This window comes from Chiloscyllium plagiosum, unplaced genomic scaffold (genome assembly GCF_037043375.1).
Source record: "Chiloscyllium plagiosum isolate Xiang-an unplaced genomic scaffold, Cpla_swu_hap1 HiC_scaffold_20, whole genome shotgun sequence".
NCBI classification, from domain to species: Eukaryota; Metazoa; Chordata; class Chondrichthyes; order Orectolobiformes; family Hemiscylliidae; genus Chiloscyllium; species Chiloscyllium plagiosum.
Window position 1 is genome coordinate 71,204,576 of NW_028270158.1, and position 27,082 is coordinate 71,231,657.

Consider the following 27,082-nt stretch of genomic DNA (forward strand, 5'->3'; position numbering starts at 1 on the left):
TTTAAATGCACAGCACTCTGCATGTTGGCTATGGCAACGTCGCACCTACTGTTCATTCCGAGGAAGATCATACTGTGGCAACTCATATATGTTTACTTTCCTAGGATTTTCCTGAATCTCACCGGTATATGCAGTGCTGTCTTTGTCCTGGCTCGTGCAGCCACAGACTGTTCCGCCTGGTTCACTGTCCTTTCCACCTTTGATCGTTTTGTGGCTATTTGCTGCCTGAAAATTAAAACAAAATTTGGACAGAGAAAGCCTTGGCTGTGGCTCTTGCCGCAACTGGCACTCTGCTCTGTTCAAAACGCATTCCCTTCTATTTTTGATGGGATCCTGTGAGGATAATTGGTAATGTTCAAAGGCACTGTCAAACAAAGTCAAGTTATTTTACAGCTTCCAAGTGGCTGGGGTTTAAGTGGTTTCCATCCATCTTAATTCTGTTGATGAATACTCACACGGTTAGGTAAATTTTAGGGGCCAGTCATTTCCACAAGAGCCTGAGGAGTCAGAAGGATGGAGAAATTCACAAAGACGCAGAGACGCAGAGCAGGAGGAAATCAGTGATTTCCGTCTTCACCATATCCATCAGCTTCATACGTCTATGATAAGCGCCATGTACGAACATCTTATACTAATAACATTAAAAGAACTCATCTTTGGAAGAACAATTCTCTCATCTTTACATATTTCAGAAAAATGCTGAAGGATTTCAGCTGCAGCATGAACACATTATTTTATGCAGCAACTCTGCCCAAGTTCAGAGCGAAATTCAAGAATGCAGTGCACCAACTGGTTACGTAAATTATTGTCTTAATGACTCAGCAAAACAAATAAGAGAGCTCCAGAGGCAGCCGCAGTGTTTCCAGCGCAGGAATTGCATATATACGGCCCAATTCCATCAGCACAATTACATGGATCTGAGTATAACACCCAGGGGCGATGGGGAAGGGGGAACAGGATGGATCACCATTCACCATGCTCAGGAACACGTTGCTATCCTTGATTGACTGACGGATTGTGACACACGGGGACAAACAGACAACGAGCAGCAGTAGACAGTTCAGCCCTTCAAGTCTGGTCCTTCTGCCAGCCCATAAGATCTCAGCCCATCCAACTGTAATAGTCCCTTGTACAACTGATCACCATACCCGCTATTGTCCAAATTTTAACAACAATCTGTGCATCTCCACCGTCAACAATATTGATGGCCGTGAAAAATGGACATCAGATAAAGGGACAAGAAGTAGCTGGCACGTGCAGGGTAGGTTAGAAAAAGGCTGGAGGAGTGATTCGAAATGACGGAATAGCTGTGAGTGATGGGTTCAACTGGAACATTGGGTCTTCACAGACTACCCGGTGGATGAGTGTTAAAGACCGGCAGGAGGTGTCTCTGCATTTCCCCTGTAGCGGAGGAGGCGAAGAGGAGAAATTGTTCTCCCTACATCATGCTGATTGTCAGAATCTCTCTGTTTAGGTCACAATAAACACTTTGTTACAACAAGAGAACGGCCCCAGGTGCTGGTGATCCCTTCATCTAAACTGGTTATTGTTAAATGCATGTTTGTTTTCGAAACAATGTTAATGAGTCCATCTCCTGTCTTCTCCAATCATAAGGAGATTACACTCTCTCTTTCTGCTTCTTTCTGTCTGTCTTTGTCTCTGTTCCTCTCATCCTCTTGCGCTCTCCCTCATCTCTCAGCTTCTCAATCAGTCTCTTTCTCTTTCCCTGTCTCAATCTGTGCCTCTCCCTGTCTCAATCTGTGCCTCTCCCTGTCTGTGTCATTCTCTCTCTCTACCTGTCTCTCTGTCTCCCTGTATGCCTATCCTTCTGTATTTTCTCTGTATAGCTCATTCTGTCTCTCCCTCGCATTCCCTGCATATTTTTCTCTCGTTGACCATGTCAGACACTTGTCATTTCAGTTTCGTACATGCCCAGTTGTACTATCACTTGAATCAAATCCCTTCGTGAACCCGTTATTCACTGCACAATTACAACCAGCAATAACTTGACATTTTCCTGGAAGTATGTCTCCTGATATTTGATCATCTCCCTTTCCTATTCCTGTGGGTGTGTGGGATGTGTGTTCATGCATTTCCCTTTTGTTATGTGAGGGTGTCTAAGTCTCTGTGTGGGGGAGCTTCACTGCCTTTGTGAGGATGTCAATCTGTGTGTGTCCCCCTCGGTTTTTGACGTTGGATAAGTCCCTGAGTGCGACACATTATGACTGTGCTTATGCATCTGAGTGTAGGTTTCCCTTTGTGCACATTGGTAGGTATCTCAGTCACTACACATTCAAGTGTTTATGCATTTGGGAACGTTATTCAGTCTGTGTGAGAGTGTTTCAGTGAAGGAGAGTGTTTTATATCGGTGTATGTATGGTGCTTGTGTGATTATGCATCTGTTCGTGTTTTGCACATGGGTATCTGTTGTGTTTGTGTCTGTTGATATGCTGTTTGTGTGGTTACTGCCGGCATGGTTCTGTGAGTGTGTGCGTCAGTGCATTATTGTGGGAGTGCGGGATTTATCTCTGCCTGGCTATTCTCTTGTTAATGCAGGTGAGTTGTTTGTTCAGGCTCCATTTGGCTGTCTGTCAATGTGTCAAGATCTTTCTGTGCTCCCAGCAGGATAGCTCTGTGGATGTCTCTCTGTTTGTTTCTGACGGTCGCTTTCAGTCTGTATCTTATTGGGGTTGAGATTCAGTAACTCTGTCTGAATTTTCTCTCAGTTCTTGCAAGTTGGTGTGTAATGTCTCTGATTCTGAGTTCGTGTCTACATGCGTGTGAGGGTATGGCTGTGATTCTTGTGGAGATGTATTTCTATGTGAGGTGATTGCTTTTTGTGTGTGGACGCGTATGCATTCTGTCTTTACATGGGTGTGTTCCCGTAGGTCTGTTTTACTATGTGTGTGCACGTGTGCGAATGTGAGAGTAGGTGTGCCCCCCTTATGCATCTGATTGTACTCTTGTGTGTATTGTGATCGTGTGGAAATGTTTCGGTAGTCTTTGTGTAGATGTGTTCCCACATTTCTCTGTGTGTGTGTGTGTGTGTGTGTGTCTGTGAACGCGCATGTTGACTGCATTTCTGTATGTGGGTGTGGTTCTGTGCGTTTGTGTGTGTGAGGTTGTGGGTGTGTTTCTGTGTCCCTCTCGGTGTGTTTCTGTCTCTGTCTGATCATGAGACACTCTCTCCTGAAAAAGGACAAGTGAGCCCTTCAGCAGGTCACAGTGCACAGATTCCTCTCAATGGCATATTTCTGGTTACGTGGCAAATATCTAAATATCAGTATCGGTACCTCCTGCGGACTGATAGCTGAACTGTTACTTCAGTTCAAAGGTCTAAGCCTAATGAATGAAACAAGACAGGGGAATATGCAAGGAAAGGCAGGATTCCAGTTTTTCCGTCCATATTTGAACCAATATGCAACATTGGAACTGTTTGTGTCCTTATATAAATAATGTTACATATTGGTTTATAACGCCATACAATGTAGGAGCACAGTTGGACCATTCAGCTCATGAGCCATTTGATCATGAAGGATCTGTTTCTTAATTGTATTTTCCTGCCTTCTCTCCATAATTTTTGATCCATTTATCAGTCAGAGACCCAACAATCTCTACCGGTTATGGACCAGGCCAGATGCTCTCAAAACATTTCAAGATGTTAGCCCTGACTCTAACTTTTCTACTTGTTTTGAGCAGGTGTAGAGTCGGTATTCCAGAGTGACGCAACTGAGCAAGAACCCTTGGTTTTAAATAAAACAGAATTTATTTATAGTACCAAATGAAACACAAATAAAAGAGAACAGAATACAGATTAACATAATCTACCCAAAAAGCCAACAGACTGTCCCAACTTAACGACTGCTCCAAATTCCTGCAACAATCCCCACAAACTTAGAACATTGCAGCGGAGTACAGGCTGTTCAGCCCTCTATGTGGGCCGACCTGTGGAACCAATGTGAAACCTATCTATCCTACACTACCCTATTTTCATCCATATGTTTAACCAATGTCTGCTTGAGTGCCTCTAAAGTTGGCGAGTCGACTACTGTTGTTGGCGGGGCGGTCCACGCCCCTACAACTCGCTGGGTAAAGAAAATATGTCTGACATCTGTCCTATATCTATCACCTCTCAATTTAAAGCTATGTCCCCTCGCCTTAGCCATCACCATCCGAAGATCCCACTGTCCACCCTAATTAACCCTCTCATTATCTAATATGTCTCAGTTAATTCACCTCTCAAACTTTTCCTCTCGAATGAAGACAACCTCAAGCTCCTCAGCCTTTCCTCATATGACCTTCTCTCCATATTAGGTAACATCCTAGTAAATTGCCTCTGAACCCTTTCCAAAGCTTCAACATCTTTCCTATAATGTAGTGACTAGAACTGTATGCAATTCGCTTCGTATGGCTGCATAAAGTTTTGTTCAGCTGTAACATGACCTCGAGGCTCCAAAACGCAATACCTCTACCAAGAAAAGCTAACACGCCATAAGCATGCATATCCACCCTATCAACCTAGGTGGTAACTTTCAGGGATCTATATACATGGATACTGAGATCTCTCTGCTCATCTACACTTACCATTAGCGCAGTAATCTTCATTTCTGTTGCTCTTTCCAAAGTGAATCACCTCACACCTTTCTACATTAAACTCCATTTGCCACTTCTCAGCCCAGGTCTGCAGCTTACCTCGATGCCTTTAGAACCTGCGACATCCTTCGGAACGATCCACAACTCCGATCCTCTGTGTCATCTGCAAATTTATGAACCATCCTTCTCCGCCCACATCCAGATCATTTATAAAAATACCAAACGGCAGTGACCCAAAATAGATGCTTGTGGTGCGCCACCAGTAACTGAACTCCAGGATAATTATTTCCTATCGACCACCGCCCTCTTCTTTCAGCTAGCCAGTGTCTGATCCAAACCGCTAATCACTCTCGATGCCATGCCTCTGGAATTTTTGCAATAGTGTACAGTGGGGAACTTTATCAACCGTCTCACTGAAATCCATATACACCACATCAACTGCTCACCCCTCATCCACCTTTTTTTTCATCTTCTTAAAGAACTCAATAAGGATTGTGAGGCATGATATATACATCACAAAACTGGTTGACTATCACCAATGAACTTATTCCTTTCTAGACGATTATAAATCCTCTCTCTTTTCACCTTTGCCAACACTTTATCCACAACCGAAGTAAGTCTCACTGGTCTATAACTACCAAGGTTGCCTCTATTCCCCTTCACGTAAAAGGAAACCTAACATTTGCTGTCCTCCAGTCTTCTGGCACTATTCCTGTCGACAATGCCGACATAAAGATCAAAGCTAAAGGCTCTGCAATCTCCTCCCTGGCTTCCCAGAGAATCGCATTCGGCCCAGTGGAACTATCTATTTTCACACTTTCCAGAATTATTAATAAATCCTGCTTGTCAATCTCAATCCATCTCGTCTTGGAGCCTCTATTTAAGTATTCTCCACAAAAAAATTGTCTGTTTCCAGTGTGAATAATGACAAATAAAAATGATTTTGCACTTCTCCTATCTCCTTGGACACAACTTTCTACTAATGTCCTTGATTGGCCTTAATCTTGCTCTTGTCATTCTTTGATTCCTGATATACCAATAGAAAGATTTAGGGTTTTGCTTGATTCTATATGCCAAAGACTTCTCATGTCCTCTCCTGGCTCTTCTTAGTTATCTCTTTAGGTGCTTCAGAGCGATCTTGCAACTCCTAAGCGCCCTTACTGAGCCTTCGTGTTTCATCGAACATAAGCCTTCTTCTTCTTGACACACCCTTTGGCAAAACAAGTAAAATCGAAAACAAGAGAGATGTCAAAGAGAGATTCAGCATGGAACAACTTCTTCCACGTAACTGTTCCTTTTACCAACAGTCTAAAAAACTGACTGCTTGCTAAACCCAAACCACACTAAACCAGACCAGAGCAAAGCTGAGCTGGGAGAACTAGCCACTCCTCTTTCATTGTATAAGTTTTCTTTTTACACAGTTAACATCGTTTTTCGTGAAGCACTATAGGTAAGGAATCAAGTTGGTCCAATAACCCACCCAAATTAGATACCTGGGCACCTTCATTTATAACCACACAAAAAAAATCTAAGGACAATACAACCTTAGAAAAGGAGCAACATCATTACACCTTCCCCCTTACAAAAAAAATCAAATCCAAAGATTCAATCTTCAACTATTAGCACATTACAACATATGCATTACATTGACAGTAAACGTGCAAACATGTACTACTATATTGCTTCATTAAGTTTTACTCCTGGCACCGAACACCTCTGTATCTCATTCAAGTCTCGAAACTGCATTGGCAATCACGTTTTCCCGGTCTGTCACGTGTACAATTTTCAAATTGAATGCCTGTAACAACAAGCTCCATCTGAACCGTCTGGAATTTTTGTCTTTAAATTTGTCTCTAAACCTCAATGGTTTATGATCAGTGGATAAAATTGATTCATTCACATTACTTGTAACATAAAAATTGAAATATTTTAAAGCCAATACCAAGCTCAAAGTCTCCTTCGAAACACACAACTATTTCTGCTAATGTATGTTCAATTTCCTGCTGAAATACCTGATAGATATTTCTATCTTCTCGTCATCTTCCTGTAAGAACACAGTATGAACATCCAGATCTCTCGTATCGATAGCCACCTTGAATAGCTTTGTACAACTATGTGTGGCTAATACTGGAGCATTGGTTAACACAACTTTCAGGCTGTCAAATGCCTTCTAGCAGTCTGCTAGGCGCTGAAACTTCTTGCCATTCTTTAGTAATTCAGTGAGTGGAGCATCCACACTGCTAAAATTTGGTACTAATTTCCGATAAAATCCATTCAATCCCAGGAATTGTCGTACTGCTCTTTTTGTTGATGGTTTGGGAAACCTCTCAATTACCTCTGTTAATACATTCTTTCGGGTCATTTGTCCATGCCTAATAACATGGCGCAGGAAGGTGACTTGGGGTTTGGAAAATTTTTACTTTTAGTTCGGTATATCATCAAGCCTCCCTCCTAAGGTCGATCAAACAATTCTGATAAATGTTGCAAATGTTGCTTCCATGTGTGCCTAAAAATTACTAGGTCATCTTTATATGCTACACAGTGAGTAATAACAGAAATGACCTTACTGGTTAAGCTATGAAATGTGGCTGACGCATTTTTCATACCAAATGATATGACTTTAAACTGATAAAGTATATTCGACAATACAAAAGCTGAAATTGTTTTCACTCTTTTGGACAAACGTACTCGCCAGTATCCTCTGAGCAAATCTAACTTCGAAATATTATTTGCTTGTCTAACTTTTTCAACACAGTCATCCAAATCTGCAATCGGATATGCATCAGTCTTTGTAAATGCACCACCTTTGTGACAATACATATAACTGTTGGGTACCATTTGGTTTTGGCACCATTACTATGGGTGAGCTCCAGTCACCTTTAACTCAGTTTGATTATGCCGTCTTGGAGCACATCTCCAATCACATTTTAAACCTGTGTCAATTTTTGAGGGTTATGCTTATATGGATGTTCATAATCTAAAGAGCATTTCCTCTATTTAAGTGATGCATAATTCGGTTTGTACTTTCCAGCTTATTTCTATATATCTCTCAATGTGATAGCAATAACTCCTTCTGGTCATTTCCATTTTTCTCAATACTTTATCCCAATTTTTTACAACTTCCCCATTGCTCAATTTAATATGAGGAATTTACAATTCAGAATTATCTGAACTTGGTTCTTCACTCCATGTTGTAATCAATAACACAGCCTCCATTTGCTTTCCTCCCCGGTCAAAATACCTTTTGAGCATATTCACATGTTACACTCTGTGAAAGACTCTGGAGTCTTTATCCAATAGTTCACCTCACTCAACCTCCTTGACTTGATCAGGTCCACTAAACCTTGCTTTAAAAGGTTCAACTATCGCTGGAAGTAACATTAACAACTTATCTCGACAGCAAAATTGCCAGTTTTTGATTGCTTGTATGATTCCTGTTTCATTGCACACTGTGATACTTTGAAATGCTGTCCAGGCAACTCCCCCACTCTATTAAGTCATTCCCAAAAATCTAACACAGTTCAAATATGTGGTCTCTGAATTCTAACTTTCCAATTTCTCATGAACTAAATTGAACTGTCCTCTCACTCCTTTGCCCAAAAACTAATTCAAATGGACTGAATGTGGCCAATTCCTCTGGTGAATCTCTGATCGCAAGAAGTTCAAACAAAATTCCTTTCTCCGAATCATCTGGTTAGTCTTGACGATAAACTCTCACCGTCCTTGCTATTCCAAGTGTTCATCCAACACGTTTTAATAGGTTCCCATCTCCACTCCGCTTCCAAGCACCACATTACAGATATCCACCAACTTCTGTGTAAAAACAATTTTCCTCCAATTCCTTCTAAACTTCATGTTTTTCACCCTAAAATTAATTTTCCTTCCTATTGACCCTTCAATAAAGGGAAACCGCTGTACCCTATTCATGCCCATCAAAATCTTATTCACTTCCATCATGTAACCCTCCAGCCTTCTTTGAAGAATGATAACTTTCCCCTGGAGTGTAGATGTGACCAGAGATTATATACATTTGGCCTGTTTTCTCTAGAATCTGGAAGATTAAGGGGATATCTGATTAAAGCCTTGACATGGAAAGACAGGGCAGATAAACTGGTTGCAGATTCTACTGGTTGCAGATTCTAAAAGGAGTCTGAGAATTAGGGCCAGATCATTCAGGAGAGATGTTCGGAAGCACTTCTCTGCACAAACAATAGTAAGTATTTGGAACTGTCAGATCAATTGTTATCTTTAAATGTAAGATAAATACATTTTTGTTTATCAAAGGTATTAAGGGATATGGGCGAAAGACAGTTACTCCACAAGTCAGCCATGATCTTCTTGAATGGCAGAACAAGCCCCTACTCCTGTTGTTTTGATCCTATGATCTAAGAAAACAAGCCAACGCTGTCCAGTCTGTCTCATAGCTAAAATTCTGCATTCCAGATAACATCTTGGTGAATGTCCTCTGCTCACCCTCTCGTGTAAGATCTAATGATGTCTGTTTCAATCAACATATGTGGGGACTGATTCCTGCTGTAAATTTCATGGACACAAAACTAAGACATTTAAAGGTCATAAATCCCATATCAGTGACTCATTACCAAACGAATCCAATCAAATGTATTGATAAGTCAACTGTTTCTCCTAAGAATTGCTGAACAACTTCTACCACCACTGCTCCGGACAACAATTCATGCTTTTAATGCACTTTGCCCAACAAGGCAGATGTGCACTCTTCATTACTTTTCTTGTTTATCACCTTGGATTTTAATGTACTATTTGAATGAAGAACAGCAGTGTTTACTTTAGTCACCCAGGTGTAACTAACATTATAATTTGAGCAGCAGTTTCCTGGAGCATTCTCTTTTGGACTTACATTTGTGGACACAGTTAGTTCCATGGGCTACCCCACAACGTCATCAACAAAGATACTCATTTTTTTTACAACAGAAATACAAGCTTTTGATTTTCATTCCCGTCTCAGCACCTTCTTGTCTGACACATAGAATTCATCGTGAGGCATTGGCAGTTGACCCTTCTTTACCCTGGCAACTTGCCTTTCTTTCACTCTTCCCACTTTCAATCCTTTGTGGGTTTGCAGAGTGACAGAAACAAAGGATTTAATTACATGGATCAGTTCGATCATCAGCTTGCAATTGTAACACACTGGTCTTCAACATGTTGCAAATGGGAGAAAGTTTGGAAATTCTTCTCGAAATATTTTCTCTTTACATTTAGTGGTATTCCGAATGTCTATATCTAAGACTCGTACAATACCCTAGATCCAACTGACCAACTACTCAGTTGACGATGTACTGTTTCACTGCAGTCAATAACAACATGATATTTCTTGTGGTTTTTTCCCAATAATTTGAGAAATTTACTGCATTGACTTTTGTGGTCTGGACTCTTGATACATAGAATCTTTTTCCTTTATGCCTCCATTTTCCATCATTTTGTCGAATTTGTTGATCTGGTCTGTATTATTTGTGTGTCTATTTCAGCTTGAAGAGGAAGGAAGATAATAGTTCAATAATCATTGACAAATATTACCCAGAACAGTGAAAACATACACTCACCCAATCAACTCCAAACCTCTGCAGGTCAATATGAGCAGTGGGAACGAACTCGGCTGTGAAGGAATTTGATCTCAGATTCAGAACTTTCAATGGCTGATTTGTATTGACAGCAGTGGAAAGCTCCTTAACACAAAAATCTACGAGAGCAACGGTCATACAAGCTATGCAGAATGGAAACAGAAATGAAAAAATCAAAGTAAACCTCCACTGTTTAATAAAAATCACTAACATTGATGATAGTAAGAGTGTGCATTTTCGATCGTACAGCAGATACTGATATTTTAAAGCATCTATTTAAAGCAATTATTGATAGGAATAGCCATGTACAGTGTGACATCAATTCACAGAAACACAATCTCACTGAATCTGTACATACTGCAGTTTCTGTATTTACATTCCGAGTTCCCCAGAACTGCACACTTAAGTTTCAACTCTGAATCTCCGAAATTGTTATTATTCATGTTCAGTTCCATTAAAGACTGGTTTGTATTGAGAGCAGAGCTGAGATGTTGAACACAAGATTTTGGCAGACTATTTATATTTATATCGGATGGGAGAGAATGAAGTAACAGGAATCAGAGTAAAACCCCAGAATTGGTCACTACTTATCCAAACAACAACTTAATCATAAACAGTCTCACAGAGTTTGGTGCTTACAACAACTTTTGTATTTTGCATTGAGGATTCATCAGATCAAATGACAGTAATTTCACTCCGAAATGTTTCAGCTTATTATTTCCGAGGTTTTAGTTCTGTCAGTGACTGGTTTGTATTGAATATGGATGTGAGACTCTCAGCACAAGATTCTGAGAGAGTTTTCACAAAAACTGGGGAATTGAAAATGTGAAAAAGAATCAAAGGATATACCCAGTTTTATTCATGTTTGTGTTAACAATAAAGTGTTGAGCATCTAGTTATTAGAAAAACAATTTAAACTATGTGGGTACTTACTCCAGTTTCTGTATTTTAAAGTTCCGATTCCTCAGAGCTCCTGACAGCAGTGTCACTCCTGAATCTCCCAATTTATTACCATTCAGATTCACAACATCCAGTCAGCGGTTTGTACTTCGAATGGAGCTGAGATCGTCGGCACATAAACCTGTGAGTATGTTATTGTTGAGACTGGTGATCAGAGAGATAGGAGGAGGGAGAAAGACAGTGATAGACGGAAAGAGACATTGTGCTTGCATTGTCCGAGGCTGCATGAGGGAGCGAGAGAGAGATGGACATAGAATCAGTGTGCACGAGAGAGCCATAGAGAAGACAGAGGCTGCAAGAGAGCCAGAGAGAGACAACATGCATGTGGGAACCAGACAGAAAGAGGGCATGCATAAGAGAGTCGGGGGCGGGGTGGTGGTAGAGAGAGAGAGAGAGAGAGAGAGACAGAGAGAGAAAGAGAGAGAGCACGTGAGAGAACCAGAGTGAGATTGCACACAAATTTCAGAGAACAAAAGAGAAAGAAAACAGTGTTTAGTATTAACACTATTACTTATAATAACAAAAATTCCAATATCACATATAGACATACCTACCTGGAGCAGAAGTAGACCATTTGCTCCCTTGGCTTGCTTCACACTTTAACAAGATTGTGGCTAATCAGCTTGTGCTTTGAGCTCTGCATTCTCATCTCTCACTAGGAACGTAGATTCTTGTTACACAAAGGGAAATATCTACCTGTGACTTTAAATTATTCAATGACCCTACCTCCATAACTTTCTGAACACAGCGTTCCAAATTAAAATAGCCCTCAAGAAGAAATTCCCCTCAAAAGATAACCCCTAATTTTAAAACAGTGCCCCCTTGTTCTGAACTGACCCACATGAAACACCATCCATTCCAGATCCAACTTATCAAGACTCTGAGGGCTTTTATATATTTTGACCAATTCGCCCTGAACTTGTCTAAACTCCAGTGGAAACAAGCTAAGTCCGTCCATGCATCTTCATAAGACAAGCTAATCGTTCAAAGTATTTATCTTGTAAACCTCCTCTGAACCGCCTCTAATGCATTTACATCCTTTTCTATTTAAGGGGATTGAGGTCAGAGTGAACTGAGACGCAAGGATGCAATAGAGATGAGTACAGTGAAATTACAGATCAGGCTTCAATTAATGAGCCTTATGCCAAATGAACCTGTTGCATCCTAGAGTTTAGTGTCAGCAGGAATTCACAAATGACAGTTTGTCCCATCAAATCATTCCAAGGAGTCCTTCGGGCCGGAAGAGGTTCAGAGACAGGGAGATGACAGAAACTGATAAAGAATGGGGAAAAACATCACAGACTAAATGATTTGTGACTGAGTGAAGGAGTCTCTAATATCATTAACACGTGACCTGGAAACGGAATCTGTTTTCTTTTGCTTTTTTGAAGTAAGATTAGAATTAGTATAATGAGATGCTTCTGGTATAAAGGCGCTTACGTTTTCTGTATTCTCCAGAGTCTTACTCAGGTGTAAGGGAACTAGTTTACCTCAATTAGTTGATTATTGGTTGTCAGAGCAATGTGATGCGAACAGCGTGGCTTCAATTTCCATCACAGTTTTGAGGTTACCATGAACGACTTTCCTTCTCAACCTGTTCCCTTGGCTCATTTCTGGTGGTCCTCAAGTTAAATCGCCACCAGTTGGTTACTTCTAATGAAGAGAGCTGCCCCTATGGTCTGGTAAGTCTGTCGCGATACTACAACAACTCTGGTTTCATGAGAGATGCTCTCCATGCATCGCTTGAATAAAATGACTAAAATTCTGTACTCAGTCTCCAGTGATCAATTATTACAAGTTTATACAACAGAGATCAGAACTACACACAGTATGTGAGATGTGATTTCCCATGTCTTGTATAACTAAAGCATCATATCCTTACTTACACATTCACTTCCACTTGTAATAAAGGATTGTTTCTCTTCGCCTTAAGAAAGGTGCTGCAGCTGCATAAACTTTTTGTAACTCTTACTGGAACACCAAGATCCCTCAAAACTTCAGAGTTCCTCAGACAATCTGCCTTTCAAGGAAATCCATGTTTAACCAATATATCAGACTTCATCAAAGAATTATCATCTGCTATGGATAATGGTAATCTGCGAATTTACTGTAATAGTGTTTGATGTATCTATCGTTTCCTGCCTTCCTTCATTCTTGAATCGAGGGTTTATATTTACACCTTTCAAGGCAAATGAAGCTCTCCTAAATCTGGGGAATTTTGGAGAATTCATGCCAATACATCTACGACTTCAGTAGCAATCGCCTTTCAGGCCATGCAATGAAGTACGTGTGGAGCCGGAGACTTGTCAGACCGTCATTTCATCAGGTTACTGAGTAAAGCTTCCTGAGTGACTTCAATCTCACTTTGTTTCTCCCACTCTCCCACCTCCTGATTTACAGCAAGTACTCAAGATTTTTTGTATCTGCTGCAGTGAAGAGAAAAGCAAAATACTTGTTCAGTTCATCTGTCATTTCTTTGCTACATTCTTACTCCCCAGAGGAATAACACTCACTGTATGTACACATTTTGTTTTTAAGTACCTGTGCAAACTCATGCTTTGTGACTTTCAGATTTCGAGCTTGCTTCTTCTCATATTCTAATTCCCTCCTCTTGATTAACCTTTAGTCATTCTCTGCCGTTCTTTACTTTCAGATCAATCCTCTGCCCTACTATCCATTTCACAACTGCCTCAAAATGATTGGTTTCTTTAGCTAACCTCAGATGATATGTTCTCCCTTTTGCTTCAGTCAGAATAAACTTATCGTGAATATTCTGAAATATCTCTTAAATATCTGTCACCACTACCTCCATTGATCAATCACCTAACTGATTATGCCATTCACTTCAGTTACCTTAGCTTTCATACCCACACAGTGACCCTTATTTAAAGTTAAAATACTTGTCTTAGACGCAACCCTCTCTCTTTTGAATGGGATGGGAATTTGTATCATATTGCGATGGCTGCTACATAGGAGTGTCTTTCTTCAGAGACTGTATCACAAATCCTGTCACATCACCCAATTCCCATAATATGATAAACGCATAATCTGAAGCCTGATTGTTCTGGAACATGCAGCTCAAAGAAATTCTCTCCAAAGTAATCCGTAACGTCTCATGCAGGCTATTATTTCCAAATTGATTTGTACAGTCTCTATGTAGATTCCAATCAGTAACAATTATCGCCATTTCATTATCACAAGCACCCAATATTTTTTTCAAGTCGACCTTGTCCTGCACTGTGGTCCCCCTTGGGGGCCTGTAGACCACTCCCACAGGTGACCGCTTTCCTCCAAGAATCATTGTGCCATAATCATTCCCTTCATTGTGTGCTCTGGATTTGTTCACTTTGTTCTGAAAGGTGTCCACATTCAGGTATGGAGCTTTTACTTTTCACTTTGTTTTCTTCGTAATGTTAATTTTCATGTTTGATGTATTGTTAGTTTCTTTTGGCCTCTCTGTCTCTTTCTTCAATTCTCTGACTCTCATTTCATATCTCATTATTTTTCTTATGAACTTGTTTATACCACAGTTTACGACCTTGGATCCCTTGCACCCAATATTGAGTGTAAAAGCCTCTCTCATTCCCAAGTTCTTCAGTTTGAAAGAACATAGTTCCCAGCATGGTACAGTTACAGGCCATTCCAACTGTACTACTCCCACTTTCCCAGTGCCCTATGAACCAGAATCCACTTTTCCAACACCAGTTGTTGAGCTACATATTCTACATTTTTTCAATTTTATGCATCTGATGTCAACTTCCATATGGCTTGGATAGCATTCTACAGTTTTTTGGATCAGTGAGAATTCTATTATAAACTTTGCGTTTTTTTAACAAAATATTTGCTGCCTAGCTCCTTGTATTCTCGTTGCTTACCCTCTTTCCTCCTTCTACCAATGACATTGATACTTACAATGTCAAGACGTCAGGATATTCTCCCTCCCAATAGCTATTAGAAACACAATCACACATAGCCGAATACTCACCTGAGTTGCTGTATTTTACAGTTCAGATTCTTCAGAAACTCAGACAATAGCTTCACTCCTAAATCTCCCACTTTGTTGCTTCCCAGCCTAAAGCAAAACAGAGAGTGAGAAACAAAGTGAATGAAATGCTGGATTGAATATTTGTTTTGCTACTTGCATGTACACAAGGACACTGAAAATCACCAGAAAACAACCAGATTTTCTTGATACTAGCAACCAGAGTTATTCTGCTCAAATCCCCAGTGAATGCCGGTAAAATCAAGGATGAACCTTACTGGAGAGCAGGTTGGTGACTCATCACAGAGCACGAGAGTGCTTATAATCTTCATAAACTGGAGTTGTTAGCACAGCTTCAAAAATAAATGTATGATGTGGACTGAGTAGAGTGAGGAGCCAATCACTCAGATATTGATCCTGGCCAACAGGTATGATGAACTGGTTGTCTGAGGACAAGGAGGAAGACTGTGGGAACGACAGTTGCAATGCAGACAATGCTACCAGGTGTCAAACACAAAGTAGAGCAGAATAGAATGTAGCCATAGAGAAGGTTTTCCTAATTAGGGACATAGGTAGCGTTCTTTGTAGCCACAAATGAAACTTTGGCACGGTATGCTACTTACGAAGTATCAGGCTAAAGAAGGTCTCATGGCATCTGAGGAGGAAATGGAAAGGAAGTGGGATAATCCAATGATGGCAGATCATGTCAGGGTGAAGGAGACGGGAGGCATCTGCAGAAATATCAGTTAAAAGCTAAATTAAACAGGGACCTCACAATTAATAATCTCTCAGTAACTCCCTGACTTCATGCAAATTTGCTTTGAGGCAGTTAGATCGAAAAATTAACACATGGCTAAAGCGCTAATGTGGGATAACATAGTGTCACTTCAAAGGACGCTGGCATCAGTCGTGGAACAGAAAGTAGCTACACTGAGGCTCCAGACTCGAGCTGAACCCGGATAAGGTTTGTGTTCTCCTGGAAAGAGCAAATAGGGAGGCAGAGAAAATGTAAAATTAATAAATACAGGCAGAAAAGGAAATTAAATCAGTTTAAATATAAACGAATCGTGAAAAGATAAAATAGAAAAGAACAAAATTGGGACATAGATAAAGGCAGATAAATAGGACTTAGGAATACGCGAGCAGAGCAATGATTAAAACAGAATAACAGGAATCACCATTAAAATTTCTTAGTGTCTCAGGAGACACGAAGTTAAAAATACCAAGGAGGAATTACTGAGGAATGGCTGCTGAAATATTTCGGCAAAAAAATTCAACATTTCCAGATAGAATGCACTGCAATGTATTCAAGTCTCCTTTTGTACTAAATAGATAAACATTTGGTGCTGATCTATAATGAGATTAAGCCACACTGAAGAGAAATTTGTAGATAACAGGAAAACAGCATTGATCTTGCTGCTGTATTAGATATAATTCAGAACATGAGATGTGTTGCATTCGGCTTTCTAGTCTTATCAGTTATGAATCTGATGACTTATTGATCAAAATACAATGACTTGTATTAGTTCAATAGGAAAATACACTAAAATCACATCCGTTTGACAAGAATCCATTTTAAGATTCTTCAGTCCTCATGAAATTTGTCATAAATGTTTATTATTAACAAATTCTATGCTGAAATTGATTCTCTCTGGTTCAACTGAATTATTAGTCTTCTTTCCTTATGGAGAAAACGGTACAATACATGACTGCTCAACAATTTGACGAAATTAGAGACAGATAGTTACCTCAGCTCTCGGCATTTGTGAAATATGGGACCCAATCTCTGTATTCCTTCATACTGAATGTAGCAGTTCTCAAGATCAAGTTATTTTAATAAATCACAGAATTCAATGACAAAATAGAGGATGACACAGTCTATTGTGGTCAGTTGCAAGTCACGATACGAAAATGTTTAAACACTTTCAGTGAGTTCTGTGTAAGTGATTTATTCTGAGACTCAAACAGGTAGTGCAATGTATTCAGGAGGTTCCTTTTACTAGTTATAGTCTTAGTGTTTGCAGTGTGTCCTTTAAAAATGTCCTGCACCCAATCAATGACCTGACAGGCTGTCTGACGAAGAAATGAATATAGAAACTCTTCCAGAGGACGAGTTGACTGCAGGGAGGAGAGACCAACAAAAAAAATGGATGATTATTGCAAATCACCCATCTTCTTTTCTATGTGATTCAGTGAGCAATTTCTGAATGTTCCTGCGATCAGGAGTCAGGAATTCGGCAAGGGCCGCTACAAATGCTTGGATGGCGATGTGTGGGAATGTGTAGCCCACAATCCGTGCAGAATAATCTCTATCAATCAAGAATCCAGGCAATAACTGGGAAGGTTGCAGATTGTACTGGATTAAACCTCCATTTCTAAACACAATCTTTTTCTACTCACAGGCACCAGTAAAGGCCATCTCACCAAGCTGCAGAAACACCTCACCGGGGTTTTCAATCTGATGGCCATGGTTTTCAGAATGTTTTAAATGTAGAAGGAATAAAGTTGGGGGATGGTCTTTGGAACCTGCTTCTGCTTCCTATCCTTTTTTGTGAAGAATGGACCCAGTGATAGACTGAGGGTCCAGCAGTACCAAGGGTTGCAGCAGATGGAGTGCAGGATCTCATTCATCTCTACATCTTGAAAAAAAGCTGCTGATACTATCGGATCTTCAAAAAAAAAACCTGCTGAAACATTCCTTCCGTTCATCACCAACATATCCCAGGATTTCAGCCCAGATACTGACCTCAGCATTTTCCAATAAATACAATGTAGTGAGACAGCTGGTTACTAGCACTGAACATCCATGGAACATCCAGGGAGCAGCCTGTGCTGGATTAAACTTTACAAAACGTCAGACACTTCACACCAGCATTCAGTAATCAGTGCACATGAACTGAGGTTCTGTATCTCTCCGACTGGCAGAATAAAAATCAGTACTGTCCTTGAATTCATCCAAACCATCATATATAAACAGCAATCCCTCTAGGATTTGCAGAGATCTCTCAGAAGTTTCCTAAAGTGAGGATAATGAACCAATATCATATTCCTCATGTTTAATCATCAATTAAGATCCTTCAAATCCTGGAATTTAAAAATGAATGCAAATTACAACCGTGGGTACATTTTTCCAGTGGCCAAGCCATAAACCATCTTTTGTACCATTGTTGCCTTTCCAATTCCTGGGACTCCATTTATTATTGCTCAAATCCCAGGTTCGGACTTTCCCCAGAAATGTTGCATTGGAACATAGAACATAGAACATAGAAGAATACAGCGCAGTACAGGCCCTTGGGCCCTCGATGTTGCGCCGATCCAAGCCCACCTAAACTACACTAACCCACTATCCTCCATATACCTATCCAATGCCCTCTTAAATGCCCATAAAGAGGGAGAGTCCACCACTGTTACTGGCAGGGCATTCCATGAACTAACGACTCGCTGAGTGAAGAACCTACCCCTAACATCAGTCCTATATCTACCCCCCCTTAATTTAAAGCTATGCCCCCTTGTAATACCCGACTCAATACGCGGGAAAAGGTTCATACTGTCGACCCTATCTAACCCCCTAATCATCTTGTACACCTCAATCAAGTCACCCCTAAACCTTCTTTTCTCTAGTGAAAACAGCCCCAAGTGCCTCAGTCTTTCCTCATACGATTTTCCTTCCATACCAGGCACCATCCTGGTAAACCTCCTCTGCACCTGTTCCAATGCCTCCACATCCTTCCTATAGTATGGCGACCAAAACTGCACACAATATTCCAGATGCGGCCGTACCAGAGTCTTATACAACTGCATCATGACCTCAGGACTCCGGAACTCAATTCCTCTACCAATAAAAGCCAGTACGCCATATGCCTTCCTCACCGCACTATTTACCTGGGTGGCAACTTTCAGAGATCTGTGTACATGGACACCAAGATCCCTCTGCTCATCCACACTACCAAGTATCCGACCATTAGCCCAGTACCCCATCTTTCTGTTATTCTTCCCAAAGTGAATCACCTCGCACTTAGCTACATTGAATTCCATCTGCCACCTTTCTGCCCAGCTCTGCAGCTTCTCTATATCCTGCTGTAACCTGCCACATGCTTCCTCACTGTCAACAACTCCTCCGACTTTCGTATCATCCGCAAACTTGCTCACCCAACCTTCTAACCTCTCTTCCAGGTCATTTATAAAAATGACAAACAGCAATGGTCCCAAAACAGATCCTTGCGGAACACCGCTAGTGACGGCACTCCATGAAGAAACTTTGCCATCAACTACTACCCTCTGTCTTCTTCCATCCAGCCAATTCCTAATCCAAACCTCCAACTCACCCTCAATGCCATATCTCCGTATTTTCTGCAGTAGCCTACCATGGGGAACCTTATCAAACGGCTTACTAAAATCCATATATACCACATCTACCGCTTTCCCCTCATCAACTTCCTTCGTCACCTTTTCAAAGAATTCAATAAGGTTTGTGAGGCACGACTTGCCCTTCACAAAACCATGCTGACTATCCTTGATCACATTATTCCTATCCAGATGTGCATAAATCCTATCCCTTACAATTCTCTCTAAGACTTTGCCCACAACAGAAGTGAGACTCACCGGCCTATAGTTACTAGGGCTATCCCTACTCCCCTTTTTGAACAAGGGAACCACATTTGCTATCCTCCAGTCTTCTGGGACTACTCCTGTAGACAAAGAGGACATAAAAATCAAGGCCAATGGCTCTGCAATCTCCTCCCTTGCTTCCCAGAGAATCCTAGGATAAATGCCATCAGGCCCAGGGGACTTATCTATTTTCACCTTTTCCAGGATTTCCAACACCTCTTCTCTACATACCTCAAAGCCATCCATTCTACTTATTTGTGACTCAGTATTCTCATCGACAACAATGCCCTGTTCCTGAGTAAATACTGAAGAAAAGTATTCATTCAGTGTCTCCCCAATCTCTTCCGCCTCCACACGCAACTTCCCCCTACTATCCTTGACTGGACCTATTCCTACCCTAGTCATTCTTTTATTCCTAACATACCTATAGAAAGCCTTAGGGTTTTCCCTAATCCTATCGACTAAGGACCTTTCATGTCCCCTCCTTGCTGCTTTTAGCTCTCTCTTCAGGTCCTTCCTGGCTACCCTATAACTCTCAATCGCCCCAATTGAACCTTCACGTCTCATCTTGAGATAGGCCAACTGATCAATTATTTTTTTTTCCTGTTCTGTTCGGAGAAGTTTCTCTTTCCACTTTCCATTGTCCCGGACTCGCGCAAACGGTTCGTCTTCTACAAGTGTCCGACCTCGAACGTTAGAAATAATCGTTAGCTCAGTGTATGGATCAACCAGTGGGAAAATCTTCAACTTCTCCTTTTTTAGGTTACTGCTCACTATCAGTTTTTCAGTTTGGACCCGCAATGTCTCCTTGCGTTTCTGTTGAACATCTTCAAAAAAGAGAAAACAGTTCTCCAATTTAGATAAATTAACACTGATGCAACTTTATACATTGAAATCTATTACTTGTGTAATTGAGTTATATGCAAACCTGAAAGCAAAATGCTGCAATACGTGCACAGATTCAATGCAGATTTGTGTAGAAGTTAAACTGCCATCCATGAACACATCACTTGTAAATAAAGGATGAATTCAAATTCTTTTAGTTTTGCTCATGGCGATTTCTACAAAGCTGACATATTCCCTGCAAGGTTTATACAGAAGCGTATAACAGACATTATCTTACAGATTCTCGCAAGTAACTCACTTCCTATCTCCAGCCACCTTCATACAAGCTCAGTTGTGTGAATGGAATGTTCTCATTTTCTTGGATTTATAGAGTCAAAGAGTCATACAGTACGGAAACAGACCCCTCTGTCCAACCAGTCCATGTCATACATAATCCCGAAAGAAACTATTGCCACCTGCTTTCCCTAGCCCGTATCCCCACAAGCTCTTAGTATTCATGTACTTATCACAATGTTTTTAAACATTGTAATTGTAGCCATGTTCATCACTTCCTCAGGGAGTTCATTCTAGACGCGTGTCACCCTCTGGATAAAAAAAAAGTCCGAAATGTCGTTTTTAAATCTCTCTCCACTCACCTTAAAAATGTGACCCCTCATGTTGAAATCCTATCCTAGGCAAAAGACAACTACCATTCATCCTATCTACACCTCTCATTATTTTATTAAGTTCTATAAGTTCGTCTCTCACCCTCCCACACTCCAGTGAAAAAAGCCCTAGCCTATCTAGCCTTTTTTTATAAATCAAATCTTCCAAACCTGGCAACATACTGCTAAAACTTTTCTGAAACTTCTCCAGCTATAATAATATCCTTTCAATAACAGGGAGACCAAAACGTCATCCTCAGCCACCTTCCAGAACAAAGTATCCTGCTGGATTGGGGACCACTTATATGACCTTCAATATTCGCTCCATCCATCATGAACACAAAATGGCAGCAGTGTGCAACTTCTCGAAGATGCATTGCCACAATTCACCTGGTCCTTAGACCGCACATTCATAACCTGCAATTTGAAAGGTCTAGGGCAACAGATGAATGGGACCAACATCACTTGAAATTTTCATTCCAAATGAGACACTACGACCACAAATTGATTCACAGTCGCTGTATCTAAATCCTGGTATTCCCTTTCTGTGCCCCACAATTGTGCAGCAGTTCAAGAAGGTAACGAGAGCTTGGCAATTCACCACTTTCCAAAATACCTGTGCGTGGCAGGTTGTGTTTAGCTAGGGAGACTAAATAGGCCAGGACTCATCCCACCGCAGAAGAGATAAGGGTAAGGTTCACATCATAAAAGTATGTCATATTATGAATATGATTGATGGTTGACACAGTATATGGAGAGTGGAGGCATCTATATGGAAATGAAAATCGTCACCAATAAATTATGAAGGTAATTCAGGTGAAACGTCTTTACTCCAGAGAGGTTTTGAATTTGGTTAAGTACATTAGGTTCACAACCAAAGGACTGGTTAAGAAGGAAACATGGATGAAAGCTGACTAAACAAACAGAATGGTTATGGAAATACAGGGAAGAGAGGACGGACACACAACTTCTGAGCTGAATGGCCTGCGTCCATATTACAGACTCAAGGTGTTTAAAGTCACTTAGTTTTTAATCTCTGCACTCGATCAGCAGGCAACAACCAAATATGTCAGACTCAAAGTGCAATATTTCAGGAGTATTCAAATACACTTTTTAGTGCATCAGGATCCAGCCAGGTGTATGCAGGGTTTCACAATGTACCAGGATCCTCCATGTAAAACTGATACCTAACAGTGATCAGCACGTTCATTTGACGAAATAATACAACTTCCACACATTTGCTGAATACAAGAGAGACCGTATGAGTTAGAAGTTGAATTTATGCAAAATAGGTGAACTGCCAAACCAACTGGAATTATGTTTCCCAGCTGTGAACATTAATTCTCAAATTTTGAATCATAAAACAAATGGCTAAAGTCCAACACACTGATGCACAGAAATGAAATATAATGATTTAAGATTTCCATATTGTTAAGAACCTTTCAGATCACTGGGTATTTCGGATATATTTCGTACCATATCCATATAATGAAACAGATCAGGAACTGTTCAGATTATTTAGATTTCATTAATTCGGATCTGTGTTAATCTGTGGCAAAATGTGAAGTGTTTCAAACTGGAAGAAATAGTGTGAGACTCTACTGTACCATGTTCCTCTATTTCTTTCAGCATTTTATCCAACTTTGGGATCCTGTGGTGCATTTTCACAAAGGATATCCACATCACGTTTGGGTCTGAGAGCCTTCCTCCATCACAACATTTAGCAGAAGTCTGGAACTGTCTGTGCAATTTCCCTTTTCCACGAGGTTCAGTGTTTGTCTGAAAAGAATAATGATTAATAGACTGAGTATTGGAGTTAAACATAAATATTGTGCATGATAAGGAAGGAATCTACTCAGCAATGGGATTCCCCAGTTATTTTGAACCTGGAAAGTAGTCACTTATCCTGATCCATGGTGAAACTTTATTGCTGGAACAGCACAGCAGGTCAGGCAGCATCCAGGGAACAGGAGATTCGACGTTTCGGGCACAGGCCCTTCTTCAGGAATGATGTGGGTGGAGGTGCAGGTGAATTCCATATCCGCCACAGATTCACCTGCACCTCCACCCACATCATCTACTGCATCCGCTGCAGCCGGTGTGGCCTCCTCTATATTGGGGAGACAGGCCGCCTACTTGCGGAGCGATTCAGAGAGCACCTCTGGGCCACCCGGACGAACCAACCCAACCAACCTGTAGCACAGCATTTCAACTCCCCCTCCCACTCCACCGAGGATATGCAGGTCATTGGACTCATCCACCGCCAAACCACAACAACCTGACGGTCGGAGGAGGAGCGTCTTATCTTCCGACTGGGAACCCTCCAACCGCAGGGGGTGAACTTGGACTTCACCAGTTTCTTCATCCCCCCTCCCCCCACCTTGTCTCAGCCGGATCCCTCCAGCCCGGCACCGCCTTCCTGACCTGCAGTCTTCTTCTTGACCTCTCCGCCTCCATCCTACTCCGACCTATCACCCTCACCTTGACCTCTTTCCACCTATCACATTTCCAACGCCCCTCCTCCAAGTCCCTCCTCCCTACCTTTTATCTTCTCCTGCTGAACACTCTCTGCTCATTCCTGAAGAAGGGCCTGTGCCCGAAACGTCGAATCTCCTGTTCCCTGGATGCTGCCTGACCTGCTGTGCTGTTCCAGCAATAAAGTTTCAACTTTGATCTCCAGCATCTGCAGACCTCACTTTCTCCTGATCCATGGTGAATATGGTGAGTACACTGTAAACCTCTTCTGGAAAGATGGGATCATAAATACGCCATTTTGTCCTCGAGCATGGCCTTTCCATTAACTGTACCTCAGAGTTCCTTTCAGGATAGTTACTGGGCAACGTATTGATCCAGTCTGATCAAGGGCAAAACAGTGAAGAACACTCCAACCTAATCTGTTCATCACTCAAAATCATGGGTCAAGTCAACGATTGTTTTTCTGCAAAACTCTCCACTTGTTAGCCTCATATCTTGTGCAAAGGCACACGGTCATTGTTTACGAGAACGACTATTTCAGCTCCAGTCAATGACTGTAACAGTATCTCAGCACTGTGTCCTGAGAACAACTGTGTTCAACCATGTGCAGAAGCCCTGGATTGGGTTGACAAGTGAGAAGTGATGTTCATGACACAGAATTATCAAGTGATCAGTTTCTGCATTAAGAACCCGATTTGCTGCCATCCTTTCCCATTCAAAGGCATGACCATCCCTGTCTCAGTATCACTCTGAACTTGATTCAAACTCAGTTACTGCTGATCTGGTACAGGTAGGGAGACGTGAAGAAGAACATAGACTTAGAGGGAACACAGATTTCAAGAAACCTGCTGGGGAAAGGTCACAGCACAGAAGAAGATAAGTGGAAGAGGATTCATGAGGGCGGAGCAGTAGATGTGTTCAATATGGACTTCAGTAAGGCGTTTGACAAGGTTCCCCAAGGGAGAGTGGTGAGCAAGTTAAGATCTCATGGAATAAAGGGAGAACTCGCCTTTTGGTTAGAGAACGAGCTGAAAGGAAGAAGACAGGGAGTGGTGGTGAAGGGTTGTTTTTCAGACTGGAGGACTTTGACCAGTGGAGTGCCAGAAGGATCGGTGCTGGGTCGACCATTTTTCATCATTTATATAAATGATTTGGATGTGAGCATAAGAGATATAGTTAGTAAGTTTGCTAATGACACCAAAATTGGAGATGTCATGGACAGGGAAGAAGGTGACCTCATATTACAACGGAATCTTGATCAGATGGGCCAATGGGCTGAGAAGTGGCAGATGGAGTTTAATTCAGATGAATGCGAGGTGCTGCGATTTGTGAAAGCAAATCTTAGCAGGACTTATACACGTCATGGTAAGGTCCTAGGGAGCGTTGCTGAACAAAGGGACCAGGGAGTTCAGGTTCATAGCTCCTTGAAAGTGGAGTCGCAGATAGATAGGATAGTGAAGAAGGCCTTTGGTATGCTTTCATTTATTGGTCAGAGTATAGAGTACAGGAGTTGAGAGGTCATGTTGCAGCTGGACAGGACATTGGTTCGGCCACTGTTGGAATATTGTGTACAATTCTGGTCTATTTCCTATCATAAAGATGTAGTGAAACTTAAAAGAGTTCAGAAAACATTTAAAAGGATCTTGCCATGGTTGGAGGATTAGTGTTATCGGGATAGGTTGAATGAGCTAGGGCTGTTTTCCCTGGAGAGTTGGAGGCTGAGGAGTGACCTTATAGAGGTTTATGAAATCATGAGGGGCATGGATAGGATACGTAGACAACGTCTGTTCCCTGGGGTGGGGGAGTCCAGAACTATAGGGCATAGGTTTAGGGTGAGAGGCGAAAAATATATAACAGAGCTTAGGGACAACTTTTTCACTCAGACGGTGGTATGTGTATGGAATGAGCTGCCAGACGAAGTGGTGGAGCCTTTTACTACATTTAAAAGGCAGCTGGATGGATATGTGAATAGAACGTGTTTGGAGGGATATGGGCCAGGTGCTGGCAAGTTGGATTAGATTTGGTTGGGATATCTGGTTGGCATGAACAAGTTGGACGAAGAATCTGTTTCCGTGCTGTAGATCTCTATTTGGACCAAGTGGTCTCCATCTGCTCCTTGCAGGAGCTGTGAGGGTTTGAATGGAACATAGGAACACAGGACTGAGCAGCAGGTGTGGGCCATTAGATACTTTTTCACCGCTCCACCACGCATTCAGATCATGGGTGATGTGACTGTGTTCTCAGCAGCACTTTTCTGTATGTCCTGTCCAGCTGCAACATGACCTCTCAACTCCTTTACTCTATACTCTGACCAATAAAGGAAAGCATACCAAACGCCTTCTTCACTATCCTATCTATCTGCGACTCTTACTTTCAAAGAGCTATGAACCTGAACTCCAAGGTCCCTTTGTTCAGCAACGCTGCCTAGGACCTTACCATGACGTGTATAAGTCCTGCTACGATTTGCATTCCCAAATCGCAGCACCTCGCATTCGTCTGATTTAAACTTCATCTGCCACTTCTCAGCCCATTGGCCCATATGATCAAGGTTCCGTTGTAATATGAGGTCACCTTCTTCCCTGTCCATGACATCTCCAATTTTGGTGTCATTAGCAAACTTACTTTTCTGTCTGTATCCATTTTCTAATTCACTTGCCTGTCAAATGTCACCAAAAACAACTTTGAATAAATGCAAACATCCAAACACCCAAACATCTAAAGGGAGGCAAATGTAATTCCTCTCTTCAAGAAAGAAAATAGGGAAATCCCCGGCAATTACAGACCATTCAGTCTCACATCTGTCCTCTGCAAGGTGTTAGAAACGATTCTGAAGGATAGCATTTGTGACCATCTGGAAGAGCATGGCTTGATTAAATGCAGTCAGCACGGCTTTTTGAGGGGCACGTCATGCCTCACAAATCTTATTGATTTCTTTGAGGACGTTACTGGACACGTTGATGAAGGTCCAGCGGTGAATGTGGTTTATATGGACTTCAGCAAGGCATTTGATCAGATTCCCCATGGTCGACTTGTTCTGAAGGTCAGGAGGAATGGGATACAGGGATATTTAGCTGTCTGGATACGGAATTGGCTGGTCGACAGAAGACAGCGAGTTAGTGGAAGGAAAGTATTCTGCTTGGAAGTCAGTGGTGAGTGGTGTTCCAAGGGCTCTGTTCTTTGGCCTGTACTCTTTGTAATTTTTATTAATGGTTCGGATGAGGAGATTGAAGAATGGGTTAGCAAGTTTGCAGACGACACAAAGGTTGGAGGTGTCGTTGACTCCACAGAGGACTGTTGTAGGCTGCAGCGTGACATTGACAGAATGCAGAGATAGGCTGAGAGGTGGCAGATGGAGTTCAACCTGGATAAATGCGAAG

General features: G+C 41.5%; 1 pseudogene across 1 annotated transcript in view; it reads right to left on the reverse strand.

Moving 5' to 3' along the window:
• Nucleotides 1-3,749: 3,749 nt before the first annotated feature.
• LOC148146659 (NACHT, LRR and PYD domains-containing protein 3-like) overlaps nt 3,750-27,082 on the reverse strand; it is a 28,784-nt pseudogene continuing 5,451 nt past the window's right edge. The window contains exons 2-7 of the transcript XR_015760522.1: nt 22,838-23,009; nt 20,112-20,567; nt 16,881-18,335; nt 15,136-15,222; nt 11,124-11,442; nt 3,750-10,333 (exon numbers count right to left, since the gene is read on the reverse strand). The product of XR_015760522.1 is annotated as an NACHT, LRR and PYD domains-containing protein 3-like (transcript). The remainder of the gene's footprint in view (nt 10,334-11,123; nt 11,443-15,135; nt 15,223-16,880; nt 18,336-20,111; nt 20,568-22,837; nt 23,010-27,082) is intronic.